Below are 12,717 nucleotides of genomic sequence, written 5' to 3'. Positions count from 1 at the left end.
TAGCCAAATACCTAACATATATGCTGTGTATACACAACATGTGTGAGTTAAAATTCTTTTTTCAATTTTATAAATATAGGTTTAATTGAAACTTAAAGAAGTTAAGTAGTAAATAGTGAATACATTGAACACAGTTAGGCTATATCCTTAGGGAATAAATTTTTTATTTCGCAGCCTTCACAGTGAGGTATTCAGAGAGCAAAGTACACAGGGAAATTGGCTTAACAAGGATTAAGGTATGGGCCAAGCACAGTGGCTCACGCCTGTAATCCCAGCAATTTGGGAGGCAGAGGCGGGCAGATAACCTGAAGTTGGGAGTTGGAGACCACCCTGGCCAACATGGTGAAACCCCATCTCTACTAAAAATACCAAAAAATTAGCGGGGCGTGGTGGTGCGTGCCTGTAATCCCAGCCACCCAGGAGGCTGAGGCAGGAGAATACTTGAACCTGGGATGTGGAGATTGCAGTGAGCCAAGATCTCACCATTGCACTCCAGCCTGGGCAACAAGAGCGAAACTCCATCTCAAAAAAAAAAAAAAAAAGGTATGAAAATCTGTTTACTTTCAAGACCACTGGAACATATATTCCCAGTAATTTTCATCTAGGCTGGAATGATTCCACAATGACCAGCTCCTGCCCATTTTTCCCAGAGTTTTAGTAAAAAAAAAACAGGTAAAGATGTGTCTATGCTTCTCTATGTATTTACTGTTGTGAACCCTTGTTCCCGAATGCACTCTACTTGTCAAGGAGACAATTTGAGATAGTGAAAATCTTCCATCTCTCCTCTTCCTCCTCACTCTCTTCTCTCCTCTCTCCCTCCTTTTCCTCCTCCTAGTTTTTCTTACAACATGATGGCTAATACCCATTGAGCACTATGTGCCAATTGCTGTTCCAGGCATTTTACTTACAAGAGCTCATTTAAGTATCTCAACAGTTCCTTGGTGAGATGTTGTTATCTCCTTGATAAGAAAACCTAAGAGACAGAAAAATTGAGTGTTTTACACAAATCAAACAATTGAGACTGTAGGGGAGGCAGAATTCCAACCCAGTCTTCTCCAGGATCCATTCTGCACTGTTTTGTCTCTTGGAAAAAGTAGAAGGCTTGGAAAAGGCTGCATTCAAAATGGAACCAGTATAGGTTGCAGCATTTTTTTGAGCAAATTCATTAACTTACCTGAGCCTCAGTTTCCCCATAAGTAAAGTGAGAATAATAATACAATGAGAATTTAATATGATTATATATCTATAGCACCTGAAAAATAGTAACCACTCAATGCATTTAGTTTTAGTTTATTTTCTCAAATTATTCTTCAAGATTTGATTCAAATCCTACCTCCTTCTCAAGACTTTCCAAATTTCTGATAGTCAGAATTATTTACACAACAGAATTTAAAATAATCTTTCCCTTTTTTTCTAAAAGAAAATCCAGTATTGCTTTTGCCAAATATGAAAATTAGGTATATAGATGAAATGAGCAAATGTCTACTTATTTATCAATTTACATGGTTATCTATAGAAGTAAAATTATATTTTAAAATATACTTTTTCCACTTATATTTTATGAAATATTTTGATTCACATTTTCAAATTTTAACATTCAACGACTTCAACACTATGGGCTTTTTTTTTTTTTTTCTGAGACATAGTCTCATCACTCTGTCACCCAGACTGGAATGTAGTAGCGCAATCTCGGCTCTCTGCAACCTTCACCTCCCAGATTCAAGTGATTCTCCTTCCTCAGCCTCCTGAGTAGCTGGGATTACAGGTATGCCCTGCCATGCCCGGCTAGTTTTGTATTTTTAGTAGAGACAAGGTTTCTCCAGGTTGACCAAGTTGGTCTCAAACCCCTGGCCTAAAGTGATTTGCCCACCTCAACCTCCCAAAGTGCTGGATTACAGGCATGAGCCACCAAGCCTGGCCACTACAGACATGTTTATGATATATTTTTTTCCTTGCCTTTCTATATTCCATCTCAGCCCTATCCTTCAGCCCTGCTCCCTGGGATCCACTCCCTAGTAAAGTGCTCACATATAGGTTTTTGTCTCAGGCTGTATTTTCTGGGGAACTTTGGCTTAGGCGTTTTTCTTCATGTCTTCATATTTATTTGTTCAGTAGCTTATTCTCTGCTTTAGGTACAAGCTTTCTTTTAAGCCTGGAAAAAGGTAAATTCTTTTTTAAAGTTTTTTTGTTTTGTTTTTTTTGGTTTCCTTTTTTGAGACGGAGTCGCCCAGACTGGAGTGCAGTGGCGCAATCTGGGCTCAATGCAAGCTCCACCTCCCGGGTTCACGCCATTGTCCTGCCTCAACCTCCCGAGTAGCTGGGACTACAGGCGCCTGCCACCACACCTTGCTAATTTTTTGTATATTTTTAGTAGAGACTGGGTTTCACCATGTTAGCCAGGATGGTCTCCATCTCCTGACCTCGTGATCTGCCCGCCTCAGCCTCCCAAAGTGCTGGGATTACAGGCGTGAGCCACTGTGCCCGGCCTAAAGTTTTCATTGACAAATAAAAATGTATATATTTATCATGGACAACATGTTTTGAATATGTTTATGTTGTAGAATGGGTAAAACAAGATCGTTAACATATGCTCTACCTTACATTCTTTGTGGTAAGAACCCTTAAAATCTACTTTCTCAGGGATTTTTGAGAATACAATACATTGTTACTAACTTTGATCACCCTATTGTATGCTAGATCTCTTGAACTTATTTCTTCTATCTGACTGAAATTTCGTATCCTTTCGCCAGTATCACTCCCAACTCCCCCGTTTCCCAGCCAGGTAAGTACCATTCCACTCTCCAATAAATTCAGCTTTTTTAGATTACATGTGTAAGTGAGATAACACAGTATTTGTCTTTCTGTGCCTTGTTTATTTCACTTACCATAATTCCCACTAGGTTCATTTACATTGTCACAAATGACATGATTTTCCTCTTTTTTAAGGCTGAATAGTATTCTGTTGTGAATACATGCCACATTGTTTTTATCCATTGATTCATTGATAGACACAAGTTGATTCCATATCTTAGATATTGTGACCAGTGCTGCAATAAACATGAGAGTGCAGATACCTCTTCAACCTCAGGAATTTAGTACTTTGCCATTCAGATTAATGTACAATAATGGGAGGAAATATAGAAATAATACATATGTTATGACACATATATTTTTGTACCAGGCATTGTGACACATTATTAGCTTTGTAAATTCTCTCAACAGGGCTAGGAGGTAAGTAATATCAGTATCTCCCTTTTAGCCAATGATGAAACTGAAAGGTTATCCAAGAACTCACGAGCAGTAAATAATCAGATGTTGAACAGAGATAATGTGAATTCAAAGTACATGCATTAAGTATTACACTGTGATGCCTCAGAGAAGGCTTTTTTAACATTTTGATAATAAGGACCTTTTGTTTTGAGGCATTATTTATTTGGGAGAAATGATGTATCTTATATTCAGGAATTTATAATACTCTCTCCTGATTCTCCTACTGCCCTTTGATTTTTTACCTCTATTGAATACTCTTGTCAGTCAGTCTTGCATTCTGCACACTTGGAATACTTATCTATTTATTTTATTTTATTTTTTATTTTTTATTTTTTTTGAGACAGAGTTTCGCTCTTGTCATCCAGGCTAGAGTATAATGGCGCAATCTCAGCTCACTGCAACCTCTGCCTCCCAGGTTCAAGTGATTCTCCTGCCTCAGCCTCCCCAGTAGTTGGGATTACAGGTGCCTGCAACCACACCCAACCAATTTTTGTACTTTTAGTAGAGACGTGGTTTCACCATGTAAGCCAGGCTGGTCTCAAACTCCTGACCTCAAGTGATTCTCCTGCCTTGACTTCCCAAAGTGTTAGGATTACAGGCATGAGTCACCGTGGCCCGCCTGGAATATTTTTATTACTATTTGAATTCCCTGAAGTACCCAACCTAGAGCTTTAGGTAAATGTTTGTTTTTATCAAATCTGAAATGTTTATATTCATTATGTTGTCTCCTTTCAGTTCTTTGTTACAAGCTGTGAGTTACTTTGAAAGTTTTATTCATTCTTTCTCAAAGCGAGAGAGCAGTTTAGTGGATGGCACTGCAGGTTACCCTAGACAAAGGGGCAGTGAAAAATATTCAGTCAATTCAATTGTTGACCAAAAATTGATGGTGTTGTGGAAATAATTTATTTTTAAACATAAGATTTAAAAAATTTTTAAAGTTTAAAGGAAAGTTAACAAAAGTTTTCCTATAAAATTAATATTTCAGAAACTCATTTAAGCACTATAGATGAGAGTATTTCATTAATACTAATATGTGTATTTTTACACTTCTTCTGAAAGAGGAATTCATCTTAAAATGAATTACTGTTGGCCAGGTGGCAGTCACAACATAATTGTCACTGCCTACATGCTCCTGAACTTGATCATAAGTGTTTTATATTGTCATCACTTCATTTGAATTATTTGCATTACTGCATATGTTGAGTTCATGATTCAAAATTATCTTCAAAAAAATTGCACTGGATTACTGCAGAAAGACAAGGAAACAGAGTAGTGTGATTTTATGTGATATTTGATAAAAATCTATGTCTAAAAAAATCTCAAAGAGCATTTTTGTAGATATACAGTATATAAAAATTCTATTTATTTTAATATTAAATTTAAAATTTGCATTTTAAATTTGTTGACATCCAGTAGTTTCTGCCACTGCTAACCTAAAAATCTAGTTTTATTTTTCTATGGAAAAATGTTTCTAAGAAAAATCATTGCATGGGAGAAAATATTTGCAAATTATGCATCTGACAAAGGTGTCATATCCAGAATCTATAAAGAACTTAAGCAATTCAAGAAGCAAAACACATATAACACCATTAAAAAGTAGGCAAAGGACATGAATAGACATTTCTCAAAACAAGACATATAAGTGGCCAACAAAAATAAGAAAAAAAATGCTCAACCTCACTAATCACCAAAAATGAAATACAAATGAAAATCAGAAATGCAAATGAAAACCGTAAGATACAACCTCACACCAGTCAGAGTGGCTATTATTATTAAAATGTCAAAAAATAAATGATGTTGGTGAAGCTGCAGAGAAAAGGGAATGGTTATGCACTGTTGGTGGGAGTGTAAATTTGTTCAGCCACTGTGAAGAGAAGTTTGGAAATTTCTCAAAGAACTAAGTTGAACTACCATTCAAACCACCAATCCCTTTAATGGGCATATACCCAAAGTAAAATAAATCATTCTACCAAAAAGATGCACGTACTCATGTATTCATCTCATCATTATTCGCAATAGCACAGACCAGACGTGGAATCAATTTAGATGCCCATCAAGAGTGGATGGATAAAGAAAATGTGGTACATATACAAGATAGAATACTATGCAGCAATAAAAAAGAACAAAATGATGTCTTTTGCAGCAACATGGGCACAGTTAGAGGTCGTTACCCTAAGTGAGTTCACTCATAAACAGAAAACCAAATATTGCATGTTCTCACCAGTGGAAACTAAGCACGGGGTACCCGCGGACATAAAGATGACAGCAGTAGTCACTGGAGACTTCTAGATGGGGAGAAAGGAGTAGGGGGTAAGGGCTACAAAACGACCTATTGGGTACTACGCTAACCACTTGGTGATGGAATCATTCACACCTCAAGCCTCAGAGTCAAGTAACAAACCTGCATATATGCCACTTGAGTCTGAAACAAAAGTTGAATTGTAAAGAAAAAGAAAAGAAAATTTATTACTAAGAGAGATGAAAGAAAACCTAACTTTTGCCCAATGGATTTATAGACAAAATACATTCACTGTATATAAATTCATTGCTTCCACTTTAATGTGTCAATTCTTCTCATGTATGTCTGTAGTTGAGTTTACTAAACACGTGAGCAAATGAATTTCTTTGTGATGTGTCTTGAAAATACTGTGTAGTTCCATTTTTTCCTTTTTGTGAAAAATGCTATACTTAAAATAGATAATTAGCTTTAAAAGCTCTTCTGACATCAAGAAAAAAATGGAAGAGGGATTTGGAGAAGCAAAAGATAGAGAGGTAGAAATGCAAAAGCAACAGCTAGAAATAGATTTCTTATAAAGCAATGAAATTAAGCTGTTAAAACTTATCTGAAAAGCACAGAATAATATCAATGTAAAAGGTAAGTGAAATACACAAAAAGTATTAATAGTTCTAAAAGCAGAGGTCACAGACTAACTGCCTGTGAGTAGCATGAAGGCAAAAAGTTCACCGTATGATTCAGAACACAGAAATGTTTTAGTTTTCAAAATGTATATTTTTTATTTTAAAATAGGGATTTTAGCTTCTCTTGAAAAAAAGTCAGAAGGCCTGATAGTACTGCATTCACACTTGCCAAAGCAAGTCTAAATGGATTGGAGGCTGGGTGGGGTGACTCATGCCTGTAATCTCAGCACTTTGAGAGGCCGAAGCTGATGCACCACCTGAGGTCAGTAGTTCAAAACCAGCCTGACCAACATGGTGAAACCACATCTCTACTAAAAATACAAATTAACCGGGTATGGTGGTGCACGCCTGTAATCCCAGCTACTTGGGAGGCTGAGGCAGGAGAATCGCTTGAAGCCGGGTTGCGGTCTAAGCCTTGCAGTGAGCCAAGATTCTGCCATTGCACTCCAGCCTGGGCAATAGAGTGAGACTCCATCTCAGGAAAAAAAAAAAAAAAAAAAGGATTGGAAAACTGGCTGCCTTTTTTGGGCAGTACATACACTGTTTAGTTTGTTATAGTCGCTCCTCACCCTATTTCTCCTTGGGGTTATGACTCCAGAGCTGTGGAGGTTGCAACTAGGAGATGTTACCTGAAATTATAGTCTGTTAAACTGTATGAGCAACCTTTGAGGCAAGCTTATGAATTTCTGAAATGGAAGTCTTACAAATATACAGTCCAGACCAAAATTTAATACCCAACATATTAAGACTATTTTATCAGCACAAGCAGAAGCAGTACAACCATAATAGGTACCATCTACTGAGTTCTTAAAATAAGTCAAATTACATGTCAAACACCTTACAGCTATTATTCAACTAATTTTTATAGATATTTTGTGATGAACCACAAAGCTATAGTGGTAAGCAAAGCAGATCTACTTCACTCTCATTTTAGAGCTTACAGCATGATGGCAGAGCAGATATTACCCAAATAATTACACAAATGTATATATATGTATATGTATGTGTATGGCATATACATGTATTATGAATACACATAAATATTACATATCACATACTATATGTATAGTATACATATATAAATCTATATTACATAGACTCCATAGGATACCGATGCATGCATACATACATATTTCCATATGTATACATTTCCATATATAATTATGTTTAAATCATATGAATATGGTTATATTTGTCTCTAACCTCAAAAACAGTCAGTGCATGTGGTTCAAGTTCATAAATTTTAGTTGAGATGGAGGAAATGCTTTTTCAGTCTTTAGTTCAGATGGAGGGAATTTCTAACCCTCCTAACCTTTTCTGCCTTCTCTGCATTCCACTCCACACCTTCAGCCTGTGATAGGTCAGTAATTTATTTTTTGGTGTGTTTGGAAGGAGGCACTGGCCCGATGATCCCTTCTTCTTCATCTCCTCTTTCTTTTTGTGTGGGCTGCCCTCAGAAAGCCAGAATTCTGTGTTGCTTTTCCAAGCTATAAGACCTATGGGAAGTTTGGATCTAACCATAGCTTCCAGAGCCTGACATGTCTAAAATTAATAAAAGAAGTATTGAATTACTCTTCTGCCTGATTCTTGTCTGTCTGTCCATTCATTTCAAACCAGGAACCACAAACATTTGTGGTAAATATTAAAAACAACATTCTATGCTACAGAAAAATAAGGAGAAGGAATGATTTTTGATTGGTAAATCTGAAAAGTCCTTTTAAAGCAAGTGACATTTAAACTGAGATGTGAAGGCTGGGTGGGAGGGAGCTATGTGTGCTGTGAGGAGGAGGGTGGAGATGTGTTCTAGGCAAAGAAGAGAATTTGTGAAACCTTGGAGGCAGCAAAAAGCAGGAACTTTGGAGGAACTGAAAAAGAAAAAAAAAAAGCTTTTAGCTAGATTGTCAATAGAGTAGACAGGATGAAGTTGGATGTACGGGTGGCCACATCTTGTAGGGCCTTAGAGGCCATGTTCGGGGTGGAGATTTTATCAAAAGGGCAATAGAAAGTCGTTGAGTGGATTTAAGAGGGGAGAATGTAATTCACTTTATCTCCTTACCTTATATAATCTTCAAAATAACCTTTAATGAAAGATACTATTATTATGCCCATATTTCAGCTGAACACATGGACATGCAGAGATTAAATTTCAAATGCATTACTTGGTAGCTCATATACAATTTCAGGGCCATCTTTTTACCCACTCTACTATGCCATATGTGCAAAGAACTCCACAGTCTAATCTATAGAATTGTCATGACATCTGAGCATTTATAGACCATAACATACAAATAATACATAGGAATAATTAATCTTTTGAGGTCTTTATAAAATTCTTTTGTATTTATAATTCAATACGTCCGTGTTTAGAGAAATAAAAGAGACATCCAGTGAATTCATCCTTCCATTTTCTACAGTCGAATTCTAAGCAATTAGGGAAGATTTAATTTGTTTTAATGTGAGGTGCTCCTTTTGTTTTGTATAAACAATTCAATAATTGTCCCCAAACCAAGTAACTAAAAATAGATTGGAAGAAGGGGAACAGAGGATAAGAATGTGTCAGCACTTCATGAAAAGTTTTTGGTAGATTGGGCAGTAAAGATGCTAACCTAATTACTTTCCCTGTAGCTAGTTCCAGAAATTGGCACATGATTTAAAAAGACATTGATCATTGACTTAATGTACAGTGTGTACATCGGTTACTAGTAACTTGTGTGCCAGTGAAATCTGTTGTTCTTACTTTAGAAAACAAAAATCCATATATCCTGTTTTTCTGGCTGAAAAGGTAGTGTTCTGAGTTTCTCTAAAACACATTTTTTCAGAAAAGGTATCTATCTGCCATTTGATCGTTTTTTCTATGTGTGAAATATGACATACCGTCTCGGTTATGCTGAACAGCAGGTGCACAGACCTTCAAAGGCCTAACTTACAGGTTTGCATTTCCTTCACTCCACATGGCTTCTGTGGCATCCTGTGTCATGTTTTCTGTCCTTTCCTGTGGAAACTCTCATACCCACGTTACTTCAATCTAGTTTAGCAATCAGAAAACATGGTGTCTGCCCAGCAGATTTTGCAAACATTTTAAGGAAACTGTGGTAGTCATGCTTGGTTGAACTGTTCTTTCTTTCGCTTATAAAGGAACTACTGCTCATGCCTTCATTCAGCCATGAATGCTTGGCTTTTTCAAAACAGTTTCTAGGACACTAAAAAAAAGAGATTTTTGTTTTTCATTCATCTCCAGAAAAACAAGAAAATGAAACAGCACTGGAAATACTCCTTTTATGCACTGGGTGAAGACAGTTTTTACAAAGCAATTGTTTCATATAAAAGAAAGCAACTTAATGTATTAGATTATCTTTATAATCTACAGAGCAAACTTCTAAATAAAAAGCAAAGCATGTGAATAATTATTAGATAGGTAAATGTTTTATTGATACAGCAGAATTCAACAGGGAACAATGAAATCTAAAGAACTGAAGTTTTTATTTTATTGTCCCTTCCAAACTGTGCTTCTGAACTTATACTTCTCCTGCCCCGAAATGAAATATAGGATGGGTCTTCTAGGTCTTCCCATCTGTGTCAGTGACAAGAATATTAATTTATATTGTAAAAGTGTCTGGTCTAATCTAGTATGCAAGACTAACTCTAGTACAGTTCATTCATTATAAAGCCTACTGTGCTCAGTCACCACCCCTCTCTCACAAGCCTGCTTTAAATCTGAAAGGCTGTCTCACCTGTTTCGGTGTGGTGAGTGAAATAGAGAAGGCTAAACTTTTTCTTCCCACATGCTCACTTCCTTGCTTGTTCGCTAGCTGCTGCATCTGGCCCCTCAAGCGTCAAGTCAAGAGGAAAAGGAGATTGAGAGGAACGGCGGTCTGTGAATTGGTGAGTGCAATTGTACTTTTCTGGTTCTTACTTTCCTAGTTCTCTTTTCTACTCCATCCCCCACCCACCGACCAACCACTGCTAGAGTCTGGAGTCCGCCAGCTGCTCTTGAGATGCTGGGAATACTTCCTCACAAGCAGCAGCTTTTGACATCCCTCTTGGGTCCCTTTTTGGTGCATTAAGTTTCTTTAATAAATTAAGTGTCCTCAGAGGTCTACCACAGTCTTCTCCCATGCTCCCTACAGCCTCTAGTAAAGTTCAAGACACACTGCTGGCACTTGCCTCTGATGTGTGAATTGATGTCCTACCTTCTTCAGTGCTGAACCTCAGACTTGCTTTACACACTGTATCTGACATAAACTAAGAATAAGAGATAAGAGCCTTTGGCCAAGTATATCATTCAGGAGACTGGAGTCAGAAAAAAACAAGCCACTACATCAACAAGGCTGGAGTTTTTTATTATTAAAGGAATGTGTGCATGCATGTATGTGTGGGTGGTCATATTTATTAAATACTACCCATATGCAAGCCCGGTACATAAATAACTCTTTATTATTAATAATAAAAACTAATACTAATTAACAACTAATACTAGGGTTATATTTTTTGTTTTATTATATACATATATATATATATATATATATATATATATATTTTTTTTTTTGTGACGGAGTCTCAGTCTGTAGCCAGGCTGGAGTGCAGTGGTGCGATCTTGGCTCACTGCAACCACCACTTCCCAGGTTCAAGTGATTCTTCTGCCTCAGCCTCCCGCGTATGTGGGACTTACAGGCATGTGCCACCATGTCCAGCTAATTTTTTTTGTATTTTTCATAGACACGGGGTTTCACCATATTGGCCAGGCTGGTCTCGATCTCTTGACCTTGTGATCCACCTACCTCAGCCTCCCAAAGTGCTGGGATTACAGGCATGAGCCACTGCACCCTGCCAGTTTATATTTATTAAATACCATCCATATTCAAGCCCAGTACATAATCTCCTTTTTATTATTAACAATAACTAATACTAATTAATAAGTAATACTAGGTTATATTTATTAAATACTGCCCATACGCAAGCCCAGTACATAAACTATCTTTTTCAATCCTCACAGCAACTCCATGAATTAGATTCTATTACTAGCCTCATTTTATAGATGAGGGTATTTATGAGGTTTAAGAGTTTAGTTAACTCACCCAAGGTCACCTACTTTGTAAATAGTAGAGCTGGCACTCAAGTTTAGTATCATTGGCAGATGTATAGCTTAGCTCACTGTAATTACTATATCAGAGCAACTCCCTATGGGACTGGAGTGTTATTAGTTTGAATAGTGACTGGAGCTAGACTATTAAAATGGCTTCTTGCATCCATAGCCAAAAGTTAGCCCAGATAACAGACTTCAACAGCAGCTTTCCTCTGTGTTACTGATAGAAATCTTTCACTGATTGAGGTGTGTCCTGGGTATAGGCCTTCACACGATGATAATTTTCTTATTAAACACTGTGAAACAACAAGAGAAGTTTTCAAAGTATTCCATCTACTCCTTCACATATCTTCTCATGTATTAATAATATAGCCAATAATTACTGATTTGAATTTCTTCTGACGAATTTGTAATTTAGCTATGATTTCTCGGAATCTAGCTATGCATTCTAAATTCTGATTTCCAATTAGGTTCCTTGTGGCATCATTGAGCATTGAAAATAATTTTATGACTCATAACAGCTCATGAGAAAAAAATGGGTTCAGTCAGTAACATCACCAGGCAGGTCATCCGCAAGCCACAATAATATCATGGAGAATTCAAAGTAAATGGATTTGCTGGCTAGGCAAGATAGCATGTCAAAGCCTCGAAAAAATTAAGGTTCTTGGCTATTAGGCCTACAGGGACCTCAGTTGCAAGGTTCAATGAAGACAAAAGCCAGAATTGGGACTGAGGGCAGTCCCTTGCAATAGTGATTATTTTAATGCATAGTGTCTAAGGGGGGTTAAGGAGCAAAAAATAGATCCAAGAAAACATTTAACTAATGGTTAATCTGTTGGGACAGTTATGTCAGCAGAAACCTATGAGGCTTTCCAATGGCCTTCCTTAAGCCAATCAAACTTAACATTTTATATTAAGCATTTCCAAACTATGGTTTTATATTAGGTATATGTAGTGCTTTATAAAAACAAGAACTACTTGATCGTGTAATCCTAGAAAATCCTTCAATCAATACTCTCTCCTAGAGATCTATGGCTTACCTTTACCATATTAAAGTCTTCAAGGGATCCCTGCTTGAAAGAAAGCTGTTTAATCTTGTTTAATTTAGCATTTCCTAAATGTACATGATCGGGAAACCATCTTTTTGTACAATGCGTTTAATTTACTGAACCACATTTTGAAAAAAAATGGTCCAGTGTAATTAGAGAATCTCATTGCCAATAGGTAGCACGCACAGAACATTATTGAATATTACTTCTTGCAGCGAAGCTATTGAGAATTTTCTGGTGGGCATGAATTTAAAGTAAATTATCTTTAAAATGTTACCAGCAGGCAGATATTCTAGATGTCTGTTCAAGGTCCATAAACTTCAGGCTAGAAGTAGGCTAACAAGCTCATTTGAGAGTTATAGAGCCCCTAGGATACAGAGCTCTGTAGGTCAGTCC

The 12,717-nt window shown here is 36.9% G+C and overlaps 1 protein-coding gene across 5 annotated transcripts in view; it reads left to right on the top strand.

The window, feature by feature from the left end:
- The window catches only part of DTHD1 (death domain containing 1), a 105,192-nt gene that overhangs the window by 1,533 nt on the left and 90,942 nt on the right, over positions 1-12,717 (top strand). For 4 of the 5 annotated variants that reach the window (XM_031664667.1, XM_031664666.1, XM_031664665.1 and 1 more), the window contains exon 1: positions 9,754-10,071. The gene's annotated coding sequence lies outside the window, so the exon portion shown is untranslated. Of the gene's footprint in view, positions 1-9,753; positions 10,072-12,717 lie in introns of those variants that run through there. The other variant, XM_031664664.1, reaches the window with a different exon arrangement.

The sequence above is a fragment of the Papio anubis genome, chromosome 3 (assembly GCF_008728515.1).
Source record: "Papio anubis isolate 15944 chromosome 3, Panubis1.0, whole genome shotgun sequence".
In the NCBI taxonomy this organism is placed as follows: Eukaryota; Metazoa; Chordata; class Mammalia; order Primates; family Cercopithecidae; genus Papio; species Papio anubis.
The sequence above is the reverse complement of the archived record's forward strand: the minus strand, read 5'-3'. Positions and strand labels throughout refer to the sequence as shown.